Here is a 22,173-nt window from a genome sequence, read left to right on the forward strand (position 1 = left end):
AAGAAAGAAAAAACATAAAATAAAGTTATTAAAAATAAAAAAATTATTAAAATAAAAAAAGTAATTAAAAAAGAGCAACCAATCCAATAAACAAATCCACCAATGATAACAAGTGATAAAAACTATACTAAGATAAACATAAAAATCAGAAACTAGTCAGTCGCATACAGCAAACTCCAAGTCTACAGTTGCTCCCAAAGTCCACCACCTCAAATTTAGGATGATTCGTTGTCTATTCAGGTATTCCACAGATGCAGGGTACATCAAGTTGATTGTGGAGCTTTAATCCGCTGCTTCTGAGGCTGCTGGGAGAGATTTCCCTTTCTCTTCTTTGTTCTCACAGCTCCCAGGGTTCAGCTTTGGATTTGGCCCCGCCTCAGTATGTAGGTCACCGTCTGGCATCTGTTCTTCGCCCAGATAGGACGGGGTTAAAGGTGTGGCTGATTAGGGGGCTGTGGCTCACTCAGGCCAGGGGGAGGGAGGGGTACAGAATGCGGGGCGAGCCTGCAGCTGCAGAGGCCGGCGTGACGTTGCACCAGCCTGAGGCACACTGTGTGTTCTCCCGGGGAAGTTGTCCCTGGATCACGGGACCCTGGCAGTGGCGGGCTGCACAGGCTCCCGGGAGGGGAGGTGTGGATAGTGACCTGTGCTCACATACAGGATTCTTGGTGGCTGCAGCAGCAGCCTTAGCGTTTCATGCCGGTCTCTGGTGTCCACGCTGATAGCCGCGGCTCACACCCATCTCTGAAGCTTGTTTAGGCCGTGCTCTGAATCTCCTCTCCTCACGCACGCCTGAACGATGGTCTCTTGCCTCTTAGGCAGGTCCAGACTTTTTCCCAGATTCCCTCCCAGTTAGCTCTGGCGCACTACCCCCTTTCACGCCGCCAACTCCAGTCCTCTCCCTGCATCTGACCGAAGCCCGAGCTTCAGCTCCCAGTCACCGCCCGCCCCGGCGGGTGGGCAGACAAGCCTCTCGGGCTGGTGAGTGATGGTCGGCACCGATCCTCTGTGCGGGAATCTCTCCGCTTTGCCCTCTGCACTCCTGTTGCTGCGCTCTCCTCCGCGGCTCCAAAACTTCCCCTCGGCCGACCCCCCTCTCCACCAGTGAAGGGGCTTCCTAGTGTGTGGAAACTTTTTCTCCTTCACAGCTCCCTCCCAGAAGGGCAGGTCCCGTACCTATTCTTTGTCTCTGTTTATTCTTTTTTCTTTTGCCCTACCCAGGTACGAGCGGAGTTTCTTGCCTTTTGGGAGGTCTGAGGTCTTCTGCCAGCCTTCAGTAGGTGTTCTGTAGGAGTTGTTCCACATGTAGATGTATTTCTGGTGTATCTGTGGGGAGGAAGGTGATCTCCACATCTTACTCTTCTGCCGTCTTGAAGGTCCTTCCCGTTTCTGTTGACCCACTTTAGATTACATTTGTTTTTATTGGCCACACTGTGCAGCATGCAGGATCTTAGTTCCTCGACCAGGGATTGAACCCACGCCCCCTGCAGTGGAAGGACGGAGTCCTAACCACTGGACCGCCAGGGAAGTCCCTATATTTGACCCACTTTATTTTTTTTATTCTTATTTTTTTTTATTTTTTTTTTTTGCGGTACATGGGCCTCTCACTGCTGTGGCCTCTCCCGTTGTGGAGCACAGGCTCCGGACGCGCAGGCTCAGCGGCCATGGCTCATGGGCCCAGCCGCTCCGCGGCATGTGGGATCCTCCCAGACCGGGGCACGAACCCGCGTCCCCTGCATCGGCAGGCGGACTCTCAACCACTGCGCCACCAGGGAAGCCCTTATTCTTATTTTTAAAATTAATTAATTAATTTTTATTTTTGGCTGCACTGGGTCTTTGTTGCTGCGTGTGGGCTTTTCTGTTGTTGCGGCGAGCAGGGGCTGCTCTTTGTTGCGGTGCGTGGGCTTCTCATTGGGTGGCTTCTCTTGTTGCAGAGCATGGGCTCTAGGCATGTGGGCTTCAGTAGTTGTGGCACTTGGACTCAGTAGTTGTGGCTTGTGGGCTCTAGAGCGCAGGCTCAGTAGTTGTGGCGCACGGGCTTAGTTGCTTCACGGCATGTGGGATCTTTCCAGCAGAGATCAAACCTGTGTCCCCTGCATTGGCAGGCGGATTCTTAATCACTGCACCACCAGGGAAGCCCCTTGACCCACTTTAGATGCCACACATAAAGTAGTGACTACTGTCACTACTAACACCTCCATAGTCTACAGTGGAGTTCCTCACAGGTCTTTAATTATCCTTTGCCAACCCCATGTCCTGCCATTGCATCCAGCCTGCGATGCTCTGAGCTGCAAGGCTCAGGCAGCTTCTTTATCGTCCATTCTCACTGCCAGAAATAGGAGTTGAGTTTTTGACATGCTAAATTTGAAATTTCTGTTGGACATTCAAGTGGTGATATTAAGTAAGCTATTTTGTCTGGAGTTTAGAGAACACGTCTGAGCTGTTAAATTTGGTTGTTGTCAGCACACACGTGGTGTTTAAAACCACGAGACTAGTCGGGATGATCAAGGGAGTTAATGTCCTGGGGTGAGTTTGGGGAGGGGAGAAAGAGGATGAAACAGCCAAGGAAATGAAAAAAGAGTGATCTGATGAGGAAGGAGGAAAACTTGGAGACTCTGGTATCCCTGAGACAAATGGAGTCAGAGTCCTTTGGACCATGGGAGGTCATTTATGACTGTGGTAAGAGTGGATTTGGTTGAAGGAAGTGGACAAAATTCTCTTTGGATTGGTTTGAATAGAGAATGGGGAAAGAATTGAAGGCCTTGGGGGTAGATAAGAGAGCAAAGAAACAGGATGGAAGCTGGTGGAAGAAGTGGAATCAACATAATGTGTAGATGTGGCTTGGTGCTTCATTTAAAGGGGAATAAAGTGAGAGGAGACATTTTTAGCCAGTTTGTGTCTCCTAGTGTCCTGCAGTTTCTATCTCATCATGATAAAAAACAAAGAGATCTGGTCCCAATTTGGGTAGGCCTGAAGACAGCACCCAGGCCACAGGGACCTTCTCAATTTGGCTGTGCAGTTTCTCTCCCCTTTTCCCAGAGCTAGAAGTGCACCTGAAAGATTCAGAGGTCGAGTTTAACAGGAAATCCTTCACATCAGGCTCTGATGAGCATAATCCCCTTCTTCCCTGCCAACTCTGCTGTCTCTCTGACTTACTTGCTACTCTCCACATCTCTCCTTCCAGCTCAAAGAGTAGCACAGAGAGGGTGACTCTCAAAAATCACCACTAACTCCCTCCATCTTCTCTGTGCCCCTTCTGTCTTCAGGGGTAATGAAGTGGAATCCAACAGTTTTGAAAGAACCTGAATGCCCTGTCCAGTCATCATTGCAGTATCCCACAAAAATAATATTCCCTCATTGCAGTATTCTGCTAAAGTAATAATCCATTGTTATTCCAGTGCTTAAGGAAAGAAAGAACTATGATTAAGATTCAAGAGACGTGGGCTTCCCTGGTGGCGCAGTGGTTGACAGTCCGCCTGCCGATGCAGGGGACATGGGTTCGTGCCCCGGTCCGGGAGGATCCCACATGCCGCAGAGAGGGTGGGCCCGTGAGCCATGGCTGCTGAGCCTGCGCGTCCGGAGCTTGTGCACCGCAAAGGGAGAGGCCACAACAGTGAGAGACCCGCGTACCGAAAGAAAAAAAAGAAAAAAGACGTAAACTTTGTGGCATAATTACAAATAAACAGTATTCTGTAGTTTATTTTTCACAAGAGGTAAAGTATTGGTTGGAAACTTAAAAAAATAAATGAGATTTTTGGCTGTTGTTAGATACCAACAGACTTTTTTTTATCTGTAAAAAAGGCTTTTTTTTTAGTCTGTAGCAGATCACATTTCTTCTGAAAAAGAAGATACAAAACAGTAACATATTCACTGCCCTTATCTTGGACAGCGGTTTAAACCATGTAAAAGCAGCTTTCTCTCTCTGCACTCCCCATACATGGCATCATTTTAACCTCACGTGAAAATCAGGGAGTCTCACCTCTGTTTGTTCCTCTTTCAAGGAGCAAACTGTGATGTCAGCATGTCACTAACATACTAGATATGTATCTTTAGAGGTTGCCATGGCAAAACTGGAACCAGAGCCTCCCTAATGAGCCCTAGCTGTTGCCACCTGACAGACTAAGCATTCTCAGGCATTTCCTGTTAGACTCGGTGTCAGCTTTGGCTGTGAAAGCAGTTGCTTTCATTTCTGGGGGTAGATTAGCATTGCGGGGGGTGGAGTGAAGTCTTATCCAGTCATGAAATGCCACTTAATCTGACAGAGGAATTTCTAGGGCTGGAAATGTATCAGGTACAACAACACACTAAGGAAATATGTTAAGTTAAAATATAGATCCTGGCAGCTTTATGATAAATCCTTTCATACCTCTTAGAAGCAGACAAAGCAACTCCTAAGTTAAAAGAACATTCATTTATACATCAGTAATTGGGCTAAAAAGAATGAAGATTAAAAAGTTCCGCGACGGGAGAGGCCACAACAGTGAGAGGCCCGCGTACCGCAAAAAACAAAAAACAAAAAAACCCCAAAGAACAAACAAACAAACAAAAAGTTAATGGAAGAAGAGAAACAAACAATACTAGGATAAGAGAATGGTTCTCTGAAACTGCCTCTTGTTTTGGTTGGTAAGATGAGTTTTGATAGTGAAGACCATACATGTAATCCTCCTCTGGTAACAAGTCAAACATTTTCATGTGTCAAACATGGAAGACTCACTACAGTGATAGTTCCCAGTCACAGCAAAGTGCGAAGATGGCAAGCACTCTCCTTCTTTATCATCTCCTTTAACATAGTTTTTAATTATTCACAAAGCTTAGAACCTGAGGTGATGCCCTTTTTAGTTCTACCAGAGTTGACACGAACATCTTAAGGCAGAATGGAGTAAATGCTATTTAGAGTCAAGAGAACAATATGTGAGGTAACAATTTGATTAATTTACTCTTTCCTCTTAGTTATAGTAACACAGTTAAACCCTTTGGATGTTCAACAATAAAACAAGCAGCACAGGGGTTCAAGGAGGAGTACTGGGAAGCCGGGGAGGTTTGTGAATGCTCACTGATGGGGATGATGAAATGGATAATGCTGTGAATTATTAAGTGACAAAACAGAAAAACCCAGGAGGTTCTGGCCTTTACTATCTTTTGGGATCAATTTCAGTGTTCTTGGACTGTGAGAAACCTGGGAACAAGAAGACCTCCTAGAGAAGAAGGGACAGATGGGCAGTGTGAAATAATAGCAAAATCTGTGTATCTATCTGTGTATCTATGTATCTCTATCTGTCTGTCTATCATCTATCTATCTATCTATCTATCTATCTATCTATCTATCTATCTCCGCTCCTAATTCCTGGTGTAGCCCTCCTCTAACGCTTGTAATTTCCAGGGTGATAGGAACACCTTTTGTTCTATTTGGTCTTTGACCCAGTTCCTGACACAGAGCTCCTAAACCCCTTGGAATTTCCTGGGTGACAGGAGCATCCTTTGTTCTAATGAGGTGACTCTGAGTGGCTTGTGTATAACTTCCAGATGGGGGCTGGTCATCAGAAAGAACAAACCATGATTAGAAGCTTGGAACATTCAGTCCCACCACCGGGAAGGGGAGAGGGGCTGGAGACTGAGTTAATGATTGATCTTGTCTATGTGTTGAAGCCTCCATACAGATCCTGAAAGTATGGAGTTTGGTTAGCTTCTGGGTTGTTGAATACATGGAGGTACTGGGAGGGTAGCATGCTTCTGGTGAGGGCATGGAAGTTCTGCACAACTTCCCCCATACCCTACCCTAGGCATCTCTTCCTTCTGGATGTTCATGTGTATCCTTCATCATATCCCTGTATAATAAACCAGTAAATGTAAGTGTTTCCCTGAGTTCTGTGAGACATTCTAGCAAATTATCAAATCCAAGGAGAGCATCATGGGAGCCCCTACTTACAGGCAGTTGATCAGAAGTACAGATGACAACCTGTGACTGGAGATCGGCATCTGCAGTGGAGGGTAGCAGCTTTGTGGGACTGAATCCTTAACCTGTGGGATCTGATGCTGCCTCCAGGTAGATAGTGTCAGAATTGAGTGAAATTGGAGGACACCCAGCTGGTGTTGCAGAGAATTGCTTGGTGTGGGAAAAAACCCCACCCATTTGGTGACCAGAAGTGTCAGAAGTGAAGTGTTCTGTGTGAATAGTAAAGGATAAACACACAGGAGTATGGTTTTCCTATATAGGTAGTACCATCTTGGCACAGTAAGGTTCCTACACAGGCAGCCACTCTCCCCTGATTCTGACACATGGTGGTAGGAAGACCAGTAAGCTGACTTTCCTGGGTATTGTAGAGACAACTCATCATTGTCACTGCAAATCTTTGTCTTGAATCCAAAATGTGACAGATTTGAGGGTGATATGCAAGACAGGCTGGACCCCAGTATGCTCCTCTCAACATGAACATAATACCTACTCCTGGCAGTCTTGTTGGATAGCATTACTTTTTCTCCACATCTCCTGAATAAGGCCTTCATTCATTGAGGATACAATAAAAGACATGGAGTCCTTGTTCTTCTCAGCAAGTGCAAGCTGACATACCTCAGGAGGAGTGGGTGTTCTTAGTTTCCTTACAGAAGTGAGACACAGTTGGACTGATGTCCATCCCCACCTGGACCTGGACTGGATAATTGCATGAAGGCTGTGGGTTAGGGAGTCAGTTTACACTCTTGGAACAGGGCAAAACCATTTGGCTCAGGGCTAAATTGAACCCATGTCTTTTTTTTTTATTACACATTTTATTTTATATTTGAATGTAGCCAGTTAACAATGTTGTGATAGTTTCAGGTGCACAGCAAAGAGACTCAGCCATACATATACATGTATCCATTCTCCCCCAAGCTCCCCTCCCATCCAGGTTGCCACATGACATTGAGCAGACTTCCCTGTGCTATACAGTAGGTCCTTGTTGGTTATCCATTTTAAATATAACAGTGCATATGTTGAACCCATGTCTTTGGATTTATAAGAGTGATAGCCCACCAGCTGAGTGAGACTGGGAAGGGAGAGGAGCATTCAAATGTTGTTGACATGCTAAGTTGTGGGGGCTCAGTGTCCAGCAAGGTTCAGTCCTGGGATCCTCAGGGCTGTGAGCTGTGGGGTGGCTTTGAGTTCTGGAGTGTTTCACTGATTTCAGTCATTCAGTGGCATTCAGTGTCTACTGGTGAGTGTTGATGAAGAAATCAGCTTCCCTAAAAGGCATGTCATCAGGTAATATAACCTATTAGAGGAAGAAAACTAACAGAGCCCTGACACTTTATTGGAGAATTACAGACTCTTTTACTTGAAAGGAAGAGCCTTTCAAGTAAAAGTTTGATAACCTCAACTGTAACCCTCTTTTAATGCTCTATATTTTCCCTTCTCTGATTATCACAGTATTCTCCTGTCCACATTCCTTGAGTGTTGTAATGTACCTAGGTAAGAGGGTCATAGATTGTGGCTATGTATAAGAGAAAACCTATAGTTTTGCTGTATTAAAGGAACTAGAACCTCAATACATAAGGCAAATGCTAACAGCCATAAAAGGGGAAATCAACAGTAACACAATAATAGTAGGGGACTTTAACACCTCACTTTCACCAATGGACAGATCATCCAAAATGAAAATAAATAAGGAAACACAGGCTTTAAATGACACATAAGACAAGATGGACTTAATTGATACTTATAGGACATTCCATCCACAAACAACAGAATACGCTTCCTTCTCAAGTGCTCATGGAACATTCTCCAGTATAGGTCATATCTTGGGTCACAAATCAAGCCTCATCAAATTTAAGAAAATTGAAATTGTATCAAGTATCTTTTCCGACCACAATGCTATGAGACTAGATATCAATTACAGAAAAACAACTGTAAAAACTACAAACACATGGAGGCTAAACAATACACTACTAAATAACCAAGATATCACTGAAGAAATCAGAGAGGAAATCCAAAAATACATAGACACAAATGACAATGAAAACACAATGACCCTAAACCTATGGGATGAACCAAAAGCAGTTCGAAGAGGGAAATTTATAGCAATACAGTCCTACCTCAAGAAATAAGAAAAATCTCAAATAAACAACCTAACCTTACACCTAAAGCAATTAGAGAAAGAAGAACAAAAATAACTCAAAGTTAGCAGAAGGAAAGGAATCATAAAGATCAGATCAGAAATAAATGAAAAAGAAATGAAGGAAACAGTAGCAAAGATCAGTAAAATTAAAAGCTGGTTCTTTGGCCAGACTCATCAAAAAAAAAAAAAAAATGGAGAAGACTCAAATCAACAGAATTAGAAATGAAAAAGGAGAAGTAACAACTGACAGTGCAGAAATACAAAGGATCATGAGAGATTACTACAGGCAACTATATGGCAATAAAATGGACAACCTGGAAGAAATGGACAAATTCTTAGAAAAGCACAACCTTCTGAGACTGAACCAGGAAGAAATAGAAAATATGAACAGACCAATCACAAGCACTGAAATTGAAACTGTGATTAAAAATCTTCCAACAAACAAAAGCCCAGGACCAGATGGCTTCACAGGCGAATTCGATCAAACATTTAAAGAGCGAACACCTATCCTTCTCAAACTCTTCCAAAATATAGCAGAGGGAGGAACACTCCCAAACTCATTCTACAAGGCCACCATCACCCTGATACCAAAACCAGACAAAGATGTCACAAAAAAAGAAAACTACAGGCCAATATCACTGATGAACATAGATGCAAAAATCCTCAACAAAATACTAGCAAACAGAATCCAACAACACATTAAAAGAATCATACACCATGATCAAGTGGGCTTTATCCCAGGGATGCAAGGATTCTTTAATATATGCAAATCAATCAATGTGATACACCGTATTAACAAATTACAGGATAAAAACCATATGATCATCTCAATAGATGCAGAAAAAGCTTTTGACAAAATTCAACACCATTTATGATAAAAACCCTCCAGAAAGTAGGCATAGAGGGAACATACCTCAACATAATAAAGGCCATATATGACAAATCCACAGCCAACATCATTCTCAATGGTGAAAAACTGAAACCGTTTCCACTAAGATCAGAACAAAACAAGGTTGCCCACTCTCACAACTATTATTCAACATAGTTTTGGAAGTTTTAGCCAGAGCAATCAGAGAAGAAAAAGAAATAAAAGAATCCAAATCGGAAAAGAAGAAGTATAGCTGTCACTGTTTGCAGATGACATGATACTATACATAGAGAATCCTAAAGATGCTACCAGAACACTACTAGAGCTAATCAATGAATTTGGTAAAGTAGCAGGATACAAAATTAATGCACAGAAATCTCTTGCATTCCTATACACTAACAACAAAAAATCTGAAGGAGAAATTAAAGAAACACTCCCATTTACCATTGCAACAAAAAGAATAAAATACCTAGGAATAAACCTACCTAAGGAGACAAAAGACCTATATGCAGAAAACTGTAAGACAATGATGAAAGAAATTAAAGATGATACAAACAGATGGAGGATATACCATGTTCTTGGATTGGAAGAATCAACACTGTGAAAATGACTATACTATCCAAAGCAATCTACAGATTCAATGCAATCCCTATCAAACTACCACTGGCATTTTTCACAGAACTAGAACAAAAAATTTCACAATTTGTATGGAAACACAAAAGACCCCGAATAGCCAAAGCAATCTTGAGAAAGAAAAACGGAGCTGGAGGAATCAAGCTCCCTGACTTCAGACTATACTACAAAGCTACAGTAATTAAGACAGTATGGTACTGGCACAAAAATAGAAATATAGATCAATGGAACAGGATAGAAAGCCCAGAGATAAACCCATGCACATATGGTCACCTTACCTTTGATAAAGGAGGCAAGAATATACAATAGAGAAAAGACAGCCTCTTCAATGCATGGTGCTGGGAAAACTGGACAGCTACATGCAAAAGAATGAAATTAGAACACTTCCTAACACCATACAAAAAAATAGACTCAAGATGGATTAAAGATCTAAATGTAAGGCCAGATACTATAAAGCTCTTGGAGGAACACATAGGCAGAACACTCTTTGATATAAATCACAGCAAGGTCCTTTTTGACTCACTTCCTAGAGAAATGGAAATAAAAACTAAAATGGGACTTAAACTCAAAAGCTTTTGCACAGCAAAGGAAATCATAAACAAGACAAAAAGACAACCCTCACAATGGGAGAAAATATTTGCAAATGAAGTAAATGGCAAAGGATGAATCTCCAAAATATACAAGCAGGTCATGCAGCTCAATACCAAAAAAACAAACGACCCAATCCAAAAATGGGCAGAAGATCTAAATAGAGAGTTCTCCAAAGAAGATATACAGATTGCCAACAAACACATGAAAGAATGCTCAACATCACTAATCATTAGAGGATTGAAAATCAAAACCACAATGAGGTATCACCTCACACCGGTCAGAATGGCCATCATCCAAAAATCTACAAACAATAAATGCTGGAGTGGGTGTGGAGAAAAGGGAACCCTCTTGCACTGTTGGTGGGAATATATATTGTTATAGCCACTATGGAGAACAGTATGGAGGTTCCTTAAAAAACTAAAAGTAAACTACCAAATGACCCAGCAATCCCACTACTGGGCATATACCCTGAGAAAACCATAATTCAAAAAGAGTCATGTACCACAATGTTCATTGCAGCACTATTTACAATAGCCAGGATATGGAAGCAACCTAAGTGTCCATCGACAGATGAATGGATAAAGAAGATATGGCACATATATACAATGGAATATTACTCAGCCATAAAAAGAAATGAAATTGAGTTATTTGTAGTGAGGTGGATGGACCTAGAGTCTGTCATACAGAGTGAAGTAAGCCAGATAGAGAAAAACAAGTACCATATGCTAACACATACGTACAGAATCTAAAAAAGAAATGGGTTCTGATGAACCTAGGGGCAGGAAAGGAATAAAGATGCAGACATAGAGAATGGACTTGAGGACATGGAGGGGGGAAGGGTAAGCTGGGACAAAATGAGAGAGTAGCATTGACATATATATACTACCAAATGTAAAATAGCTAGTTGGAAGCAGCTGCATAGCACAGGGAGATCAGCTCGGTGCTTTTTGACCACCTATAGGGGTGGGATAGGAAGGGTGGGAGGGTGACGCAAGAGGGAGGGGATATGGGAATAAATGTATACATATAGCTGATTCACTTTGTTATACAGCAGAAAGTAACACAACATTGTAAAGCAATTATACTCCAATAAAGATGTTAAAAAAATGGAGCTAGAACAGTAGGTTTTGGTAAATCAACCAGGTCTTAGTTTAGATTCTGTGTTGTGGTCTTATTTTCTACAACAGCCCGGGGGGGGGGGTCATGTAAAATGCATTCCATTTTAGGGAGTAGAAACTAATTTGAGTAAGAAGAGGGATAAACGGGAACCCACATGGTCTGCCTTTGTCAAGGAGACAGACATTTTTGATACAATCTTAGGGGAGTAAGAAGATTGTAATAGAATATATCAGCCCTCTAGAGGAAAGAACACATTTCGTATATGATGAGGGTGGTTATACATTATATCTGTGGAAGTTTTTTCCTTGAGTCCTGATATCTGATCTGCTAAGGGGACTCTGGGAAAAGACGACTGTATGCTAGAAATAAGAAGGAAAGGTTGGCTCAGATTTTCCCCAAAAGTAGATCAGACAACAGAATTTTAGCATCCACCAGGTATCTGTCAGATGGTGGCAATTTCTAGCAACAGCATAACAGGGACATATCATTGACAGATTGAATTGGTTATCTAGAAGTGAAAGGCTCCCCAAACCCTTGTTTCCTCTTGGATTCAGCTTTTCATTGCTTGCTTTGTCCTGTATATCTCTTTGCTTCACAATCTCATTGGTTCCTTTCTCTTCTGTTTCAGAACCTCAAGCTTATCTTTTAAACTGACTTATTTCTGGTTTTATGGCTTAGGGAGCAGCTGAAACTAACAGGAAAAATACAAAGAGCAAACCTGGGTATTTTGTTATTATCAAACAGATGCTGTGACTGGTGCTCTTGGTAAGATATTATAATCAAATAGGCACAAATATGTAGAATTTTATTTCTCCATCTTAAGACAGGGCTCTCAACTTGCTGATTCATTCATGCAACTAAGGTATATTAATATTTCAGGAATTTGCCCATAGACTGCAAGAGAGTGACAAGTGACAGAGCCCTTTATGTACTCCCATAATGCAGATTCATCTGGGAGGAATGATGTTCTCCACTTAATTAAGTCCTTGTTACATTACATTTCATGCCATAGTGAAACAGAAGCTACTCTCTGCTCCCAAAGAAGAGGGAATATTTAATCGTTCAAACTAATCTCAGTAGTCAAAAGTGTGTCTGGTTTTGATAAATCCCCATGTTTAGATTATAAGTAGAATATTCACGTTTTTTCGCTTGTACCTTTGTCATAGGTCTGGCATAACAAGTCTCTCTCTAAGCTGCTCATATTTCAAGTATTCTTTTTGGCTTACTTTATGTTTTTATTCTTGGGGCCAATAATATACCTGTCAGTTCTTTTTAATGGTCCTTTTGGCTAATTTTCGGACACTTGGTTGTTCATTTTTTAGTAAACTGTTGATAGTGGAACTTAATCCAGTTCTTCTGCCCAGAGAAGAGGATGTGGCAGGCTAAGGTTGTTTGGGCTGTTTAGATATTGGTCTATGAAGTGGACTGGGCCGGTTTCTCGTCCATGATTTGGGGCTGCCACTGAATCCGCTTGATATTGGAAAAAAGACATTGCATATCTTGGTTTGTTAAGCAAGACTATTTCCTGGAAAAGTTGTTGGAAAATTTCTTGATAAAGGAACTGATGTAATATCTCGTATGGCTGAAACAGTTCATTCAGTGAGACTGCTAATTAGAGCATTTTGATGTTGATATGCACTCACTTTCCATTTTATCCAGGTTTATGTGTTAAAACACATTCCTTTAAAACTTGCAGTAGTGATATTGTTAAAGATTAATTATTCTTATGAAGTCGTGGCTCCAAAATGATATTCATGATTTCTCTGGGCCATCAGAGCTTGAATGCAGTTGAGGCCTATTAATAATTTTCTTTCTCCCAACCTGCTTTTGGGCTGATGGAAATGCTCTGGTAAACATATCTTCACAAGTCAAATTGGAGCTTTTTTGTGGGGGAACATTGAAATATCTTTGGTGGTTAGGCAATCCACTCACTTTCATTGGTCCATTTATCTAACTGGAAGAGAGCTGAGAGAAAAATTGATTCGAGAAGATGTTATTATGCCAGTACCAAATTGTTTTAGTTAGTGGAACTTTGTGATATATTTTGAAATCAGTGTAATGACTCCAGTTTTGTTCTTCTTTCTTAATATTGCTTTGGCTACTTAGGGTCTTCCATGCCTCCATATGAATTTCAGGATTGCCTTTTCTAGTTCAGTGAAAAATATCATTGGGATTTTTAGGGGTTGCATTGAATCTGTGGATGGCTTTGGATAGTATGGACACTTTAACAATATTAAGTCTTCCAATACATGAACACTGGGTGTCTTTCCATTTATTTGTCTTTTTCAATGTTTTGTAGTTTTCATTGTACAAGTCTTTCACCTCCTTTGTTAAGTGTTTATTCCAGAGTATTTTATTCTTTTGTTTCTGTTAGAAATGGAATTGTCTTTTAGTTCCTCTTTGGATAGTTCATTTTTAGTATATAAAAATGCAACTGAGTTTTGAATGTTGATTTTGTATCCTGCAACTTTATTGAATTTATTTATTAGTTCTAGCAGTTTTATTTGGCGTCTTTAGAGTTTTCTACATATAAGATCATGTTATCTGCAAACAGAGATAAATTTACTTCTTCCTTTCCTATCTGAATATCTTTTATTTCTTTTTCTTGCCTAATTGCTATGGCTAGGATTTCAGTACTGTGTTGAATAGGAGTAGCAAGAGTGGGCATCCTTGCCTTTGTTCCTCATCTTATAGGAAAAGCTTTCAGTTTTTTCCAATGAGTATGATGTTTGCTGTGGACTTTTCATATTTGAATTTTATACCTCTAAAGATAACTTCTGTACCTAAGTTATTGAGAGTTTTTATCATGAAAAAATGTGGAATAGAGAGCTCAGAAATAAACCCATGTATATATGGTCAACTGATCTTTGAAAAGGGTGCTAAGAATACACAATGAGGAAAAGATAGTCTCTTCAACAGATGGTACTGGAAAAACTGGATATACACATGCAAAAGAATGAAATTGGACCCTTACCTTTCACCATACACAACTCAAAATGGATTAAAGATTTAAATGTAAGATCCAAAACTGTAAAATTCCTAGAAGAAAACATAGTGAAAAAGCTTCATGACATTGGTCTTGGTAATGGTTTTTTGGGTATAATTCCAAAAGCACTGGCAACAAAAACAAAAGTAGACAGTGGGATGACAGCAAATGAAGAAGCTTCTACACAGCAAAGGAAATAATCCACAGAATGAAAAGACACCCATGTAATGGGAGAAAATATTTGCAAACCATATATTTGATAAGGGATTAATATCTAAGATATATAAGGAATTCCTACAACTTAATGGTTAAAAACCAAATAACCCAATTAAAAAGTGAGCAAAGGACTTTAACAGACATTTCTCTAAAGAAGACATATAAATGACCAACAGATATGTGAAAGATACTCAACATCACTAATTATCAGGGGAAATGAAAATCAAAACCACAATGATATCACCTCATAGTTGTCAGGATGGATACTATAAAAAAAAACCAAAAAACAAAAAACAAATGTGGCTGTCAATGTGAAGAATACTTGTATACTGTCAATGGGAATGTAAAATCATGCAGACACTGTGGAAAACAGTATAGAGGTTCCTCAAAAAATTAAAAATAGAACTGCTGTAAAATCCAGCAATCCTACTTCTTGGTATATGTCCAAAGTAATTGAAACCAGAATCTTGAAGAGCTGTCTGCACTCACATGTTCACTGCAGCATTTTCACAATAGTTAAGATATGGAAACAACCTAAATATCTATCAACAGATGAATGGACAAAGAAAATGTGGTATATACATACAATGGAATATTATTCAGCCTTAAAGAAGAAGGAAATCCTGCCATTTGTGGTAACATGGATGGACATTATGGACTTTATGCTAAGTGAAATAAGCCAGTCACAGAAGGGCAAATACTGCATGATTCCATTTGTATGAGGTATCCAAAATAGTCAGACTCATGGAAACAGAGAGTAGAATAGTAGGTATCAAGGGCTGGGAGGAGGGAAATGGGTAACTGCTGCTCAGTGGGTTTCAGTCATGCAAGATGTTAGGTTTTAGAGATCCTCTGTATAACAATATGCCTACAGTTAATAATACTGTATTGTGCACTTAAAATTTTGTTAAGAAGGCAGATCTCATTTTAATTGTTCTTACCACAATAAAGAAAAAAAAGGGGAAGCAGCCCCGTAGTGAGAAAGACCCCAAGGCTTGCAGTCAAGGCAACGCTGATTCAAAGCCCAATTTGCCACTTCAAGGCAATGTGACTTTGCCTTGCTGAGACCAAGTTCCCTATTCAGTAGGGTTAAGATCTGACTGAGTTGTTTGTAAAGGAGTAACTGCAATAACAAGCAAAGTCTCTATCAGTCTTAATAAATGGGAGTTTTCTACTGGTTTTCTTCCCTTTCTCTGAGACTCAGTTTCCTCATTTTCAAAATGGAGAAAATAATAACTACTTCCCAAGGTTATTGTGAGAATTAAAGAGAATATGGATTTATTCACGGCGATGGATAGTTACTAAAAATAAATAATTCCTTCAAAAATAAAATAAAATAACCACTCTTGTTTAACCAACCCTGCCCACTTCCTGCTTTACAGACAAATTGAGGCTTAGTAAGAGGTTGTGCAGTGGTAGCCTGGGCATAGACACACTGGCCAGGGCTTGTTTCACTATATTATTATTGACATTCAAATATTCTAGATAACCTGGTTTGAGGAGTTGGAGACTAAATTTTAAACCATTCGATGAACAGACTGGATATACTACTAGACTTACACAATGTCAAGAAATATTTTGAAATAGCTCATTGGACATCCAGATTTACCAGAAGAAAAAATTCAATGTGCTGTGATGATAAAACTTGATTTTAATTTAAGTAATGGCTTAAAGTGTGATTTTAAAAAGCTGCTTCATGTTGAACAAAACCATTTTCTTTAGTTATCTTGTTTTTCTTTGAGTACCGTTAGTGTTAGCTAATATAACAATTTTGTCTTAGTGAATTCTTTACTAGGTGTCTCTTTACCCTGAAAAGCCAAATAATACCCTCATTCTATACGACACCGATACCAAAGTCAGATAAAAAGGGTTTCATTGCAAGGCTAAGAAAGAGCTAATTTTCTAAAATTGGAACATTATCTGTCATGTGTTACTACTCTGTAATTATGACTATTATTCTCATTGGGAAAAAAGAGATATTTCAGAAGGGGAAAGATTTTTATAAGAGGCTTTTAATATAAATGGGCAATTATATTAAAATACTGACTTTCATACTTAGATACTATGTTGGAGATACATTATATTATATTTGATGTAAATTTAGTAAATGATATGCATGTGAAAACTTAAAATATATGATTACTACTTCCTTAAATTAAAGGCATGAATAGTCTGGCAAAATAGATTTTTGAGAAATGAATTCATGACTTTTATGCTTACAGAGGTTTTATTGTTCATAATGTATTGTTTTTTTCTTTTTTGGTGAAGCATGAATCACTTTCATTTGGCAATGATTCTGAATTTTTTGCAAGAATGATTGTGCTTTTTAAATCGTTTGTGAGGCTGAACAAAGAGTGGTGATAAACATAAAAATTAGAACCATGATTCATCTTTTTCTAGAAGAAGAAGACAGTAGTATAAATCATGAAGACTCAGTTTTGCTCTAAGTGCTATGTAATAGGAGAGTTCTCAAGCAGATAGAAAGTTTAGACACGGAAGAAAATAATAATATTTAATCTTTACTGTGTTTATGAAGTTTATGTTGAATAGCTTTGAAGTACAAAATCTTCCCAGCATAATTTACCTCAAATGTCACTCCCATGAGAAAATCTAGGATTTGTAGGCCAGAAGCTTATACAATTTTGGAACCCTTTAAGAAATAATAGAAGATTAAGACAATACATAATGAGAATCAAAGGTGGTATTTACTTGGAATGAGAAGAGTAATTAAACAAATTATAATTAAAAACTGACAAATAACTACAAGTATAATTATATCCAGAAAAACATCATCATATTTTAAATTATAACTGTCTGACATGTCTTTACAGTACAATTTTGTTTACATTTGGCTGATTAGTTTTTGATTGCTTTTTCATGTGAACTGATTTTGTAATATTTTCTATGGAGGAGATATGAAGATAATTCAGTGTTTCCATTAACATGGTTGATTAAAATTTGTTTGATAGTTGGGATGCTTAAGTATGACCATACATAAATGTACTACTGTGTAGTACTAATTCCAAGACTGTGCCCTTCAAACATACATAGGACTACTGACAAATTCAATTTCACATAATTCCCAGAAAAAAATATGGTTCACCTACCGTTATACACTCAGCATTATTGAGTCTTTCCCAATAGGTGAGAGCTTCTGTTTTGATGAGGATGGTAAATGAATCCTCTACTTAAATTTTGCCCAGGGGGCTTCCCTGGTGGCACAGTGGTTGAGAGTCTGCCTGCTGATGCAGGGGACACGGGCTTGTGCCCCGGTCTGGGAAGATCCCACATGCCGTGGAGCGGCTGGGCCCGTGAGCCATGGCCGCTGAGCCTGCGTGTCCGGAGCCTGTGCTCTGCAACGGGAGAGGCCACAACAGTGAGAGGCCCGAGTACCACAAAAAAAAAAAAAAAAAAAAATTTTGCCCGTATGATGATTGGAAAAATTTTCTACAGACTAGCTTTCGGTTCTATACGATTCAAAACTTGTTTTTTTCTCTATTTCCCACATACTTCTGAGTGTTTGGTGCTGTGTGAACTAGCATATCTTAATATGACCTCTAGACTAGGCTCTTATAGTTTGCCTCAGAGGGCGATACAAGTACTTCTGGAAGCCATTCCTAGAATGGGATAGCCAGGAATAAACTTACTATATAAAGAAACAATTGTGAGCCACATAAACATATCCCACTAAACCAAATTAAATGTTTCTCAACTCAACTTCCTCTTAGCTGGATGTGACAGAAGCCCATAGCCACTCCAGTGCCACCTGACATGAGGGAATTATGATGAAGTCCAAATGGAAAGATCCAATCGCCAAAACAATTGTGGCTAAAAAAAAAAAAAAAAAAAAACACCCCAAAACAAAAAACGTCACTTTTGGCAAATTTTACAAAAACACATTGCTAGCATCTCTCCCAGGGCCTTGGAGGGGGTCCATGCATGTAAATGGCTCTACAGCTTAAGCTCCATTGCTTCACCAGAGAGCTTCCTGGCTCTCAGGTGTGGCGGTCATGTGCTAAGGGATGCGTGTGTGCCTGTGTGGAGAGACATGAACCATCAAGGGGAGCTCTCTCATTCTAAACTGTCTCCTTCACTGAAGACTCACTCTGAACCATGAACAATCACTTCCTTCTCTTCAACCTTGCCTTTTCCCTTGGCAGAGTCCTCTCTTTAAAATGCTCTGTCCCTTGTGAGGAGTGATACAACTGACAGTGGCAGAGTGAGAGAGCTGGATGGGGTTTTGCTGTGGCTGCTGCAGCATCATGCCAGCACTAGAGCTTTATGAACCATTATTGTCTTGTATATGTTAGCATAATCGTGTCATATGTGTCTGTGCATTTTTGTATGTAGCTGTCCCATTTTCTCAGAGGATGTCATTCATTAAGGGTAGGAACAGTGTCTGCCGTACCTTTATTATTCTGCGAGGAGGGATCACCTATTGATGAGCAGGGCTGCTGCCAGACAGAAGCTTGAGCGGGCACTAGTTGAACATTCGTTGATCCCTAATCACTCATGTCTTAGCTTATTTTTTCTTCTTTGGATCCATTCATCCTTCATGGCGCCTACTACCTTCATGTTGTTTTTTTAAAAAAATTTATTTTTGACACAGGTGTAAAGGCCATCCTGTGGTGGATTTTCTTTCTTTCTTCTTTTTAAAAATTATTTATTTAATTTATTTATTTTTGGCTGCACTGGGTCTTCATTGCTGCATACGGGCTTTCTCTAGTAGCTTAAGTTGCGGCGAGTGAGGGCTACTCTTCGTTGTGGTGCATGGGCTTCTCATTGCAGTGGCTTCTCTTGTTGCAGACCATGGGGCTCTAGGCACGTGAGCTTCAGTAGTTGTGGTATGTGGGCTCAGTAGTTGCAGCTCATGGGCTCTAGAGTGCAGGCTCAGTAGTTGTGGTGCACGGGCTTAGTTGCTCCACAGCTTGTGGGATCTTCCCAGACCAGGGCTCGAACCCGTGTCCCCTGCATTGGCAGATGGATTCTTAACCACTGCGCCACCAGGGAAGCCCCTACCTTCATGTTCTTTTTAAAATAATGCATATACTTCTAAGCAGAAATCTTTTAAACTAAAGATTGAACAGAAACCCAACTGATAAAATAGATGCATGTAGAACAGCCTTGATCAAAGCAGGGGCTGGGGCATAAAGCACCGGCCACTTGGCCTCCTCTTTGCCTTGTGGTAGGTCTCTGAGTGAGCTCCCAGAAGCCCTTAGAGCTCCCACTGAACAAAATTTGAAAACCCTAGTATAGAATGATGATTCCTAAAGAATTGTAAATTCTGAGTTCTTATTGTGACTTGCGTTTCTAATAGTAGACAATAAGCAAATCACTAATTGCTCTGACCCTCAATTTTTGCATTTGTAAAAAGTTGATGATAATATATTGCCTTGCTCAGCCTACATCAAATTGAGGCTATGAGAATGAAAGAGGTCATAAATGTGAAAACCCTTAGCCTTTCTAATAAAATCACCCTTTAGATTATTGAAATCACAAAATCACAAACAGTAACATCTTGCAAGAATTATCTGTGATACTCTATGTCCTTGATAATATACCAAGTCTCAGGTCAGCGGCCACCCACTCCCTGTTCATATTGACAAGGACACTGTGAGAATGAGTGTGACATTTTCCAACATGTAATGGGACAGAAAGCCCATATACAATGACCTGAAGGATGATGACTAAGCATAGCAAGAAAGAAATGAAAAGTCACAATGGGCTATGGGTTTTCCTGGCCTTGGCAGATTTCTCCTGGGGTTAACAAAATAAGAATGATACTGTTTATATAGTATGATGTGCATGTGATATGCAGAAATAATAAATATTTGGAAGCGACAGATTAATCTCAGTTTCACTTAGTGCCGAAGTGTATCTGACTTGTAGAATCCACACTGTAAAATGACAGGATATAAGAAGACTTAAAAGAAAGCAGAAGAAAATAGGACAGGGAAAAGTGAATACAAGGTATTTGGGCTATTTAACTTGAAGAAAAAACCCTGAAGAGTGATCTGATAATTGGTTTTTGGACACAAAGACATTTATTATATAGAGTACAGTCTGCGGCTAGATCTTCCCAAAGAATTCACAAGTTTGTTGGAGCTCACAGACCTTGGCCTTCAAGGAGAGTCATAGAAAATGGAAGAAGGAAGGCAGCCTATCAGGAACATTGGCTCCTCTGCCATCAAGTCCGTTTGGTACCTAAATCATTTCAGAGAAATGAAATCTCACTCATTCTTAAAGAAATAGAAGTGACCCTAGATGGGATTAAGGATGGAATGACATGGAGGAACTGGATCTGAAGCATGATCTTGAAGAAAAGCTGGTGATTGACACCAGGAAAATTCAGAGCCAGGAGGTGGGGAGAGGTAACTTCTTAGCAGCTCTTAAGTCTTCAGAGATGACAGAACCTGCTTCAGTTACCTGAAGAGATTGGCCTCTACACAAGATAGATAAGGACAAAAAAACCTCATAATAAGCAGCTTTCCTTAATTGACATGTGGGATGGCCCTGGCAGACAGAGAAGCTCAACCTACATCAAGATAAGCTTGGCTTGTGGTCAGGCTGAAGGGCTTGTCTTGAGTTGTTTCGAGTTATTAGGAGCAATTTCCACACCGAGAAGCACAGAAAGGGAGAAAAGATACACAAAGCACAAAATGTCCTCTGTGGGTTTATAGACTTTCCACATCATTAATGCACAGGATTCATCACATTTTGTAGAGTTAGTCCACATGAGACGAATGTGTGTTTATACTGCTGAAGGTCAGTGTCCCGTATACTGTTCACTCAAATCCCGTATACTGAGGGGCAGGTTGCAAATACATCCCCCAGGCAGGCCAGATCAATTGCACGTCTCTTAAGCCATAGACAGATTTCCTGGGTAGGATATTGCTGTCTGCCTTCATAAACCACTTGACATAGGCCTGACCACCTTCTAGGTTTCCAGACTTATTTGAGAACAGAACATGAGCTAAAGATTTAGCGGGGTAAGAAACAAGATTTAGCAGGTATCATATTTTGTTGTATTTTCCATTCATTTTTCTTTTGGGAAAGATTTTAATTGTCATGTGGTCTAGTTAAAAAGAAATTTTACAGACCCCTCTAGTACATAAGACTGGAGAACATTTTTTATATCTACTTCCAACTATCAGACGAAAGTTTAAGCAGCTCTCATGCTTTTTATAGTGAATTGTTAGGGGTCTTTTAAAAACCACCAAGAGTTATGGTCACCCTGTCTTTACTTCTTTTATTCCTTACTGTACGTGATGATAAACCATTGCCTAGAGTGATCTAATGTGTACTTGTGTTTCAAGTCCACGTCTGTTAATTAATTGAGAAAACATTCTTCTTTACAGAGTGGAGTCAGTATACATCACAGGTTAGCCTCAGAAAGTGTTGTTTGGTTTCCTGGAATTTTGTTCTGCTCTAAATCAAGATTTAAATGTGAAAAGTTTAAATTTCCATGGGTGGCTTTGCATTAGTCAGAACTGAAATAGAGTCTGTTACTTATAAGAGGTTGTAGAGAGCAACTAATTCAAGACACCTGGGAGTTTTGCCCAACATAATCCAGCTGGTTAATGGAACAACTAGGACCATAACATGTTAAATTTTCTTTGCATGTAATACATCACGGTACCTTTGTCATGCCTATATCTGGATAATCCCAA

The sequence above is a fragment of the Globicephala melas genome, chromosome 7 (genome assembly GCF_963455315.2).
Source record: "Globicephala melas chromosome 7, mGloMel1.2, whole genome shotgun sequence".
In the NCBI taxonomy this organism is placed as follows: Eukaryota; Metazoa; Chordata; class Mammalia; order Artiodactyla; family Delphinidae; genus Globicephala; species Globicephala melas.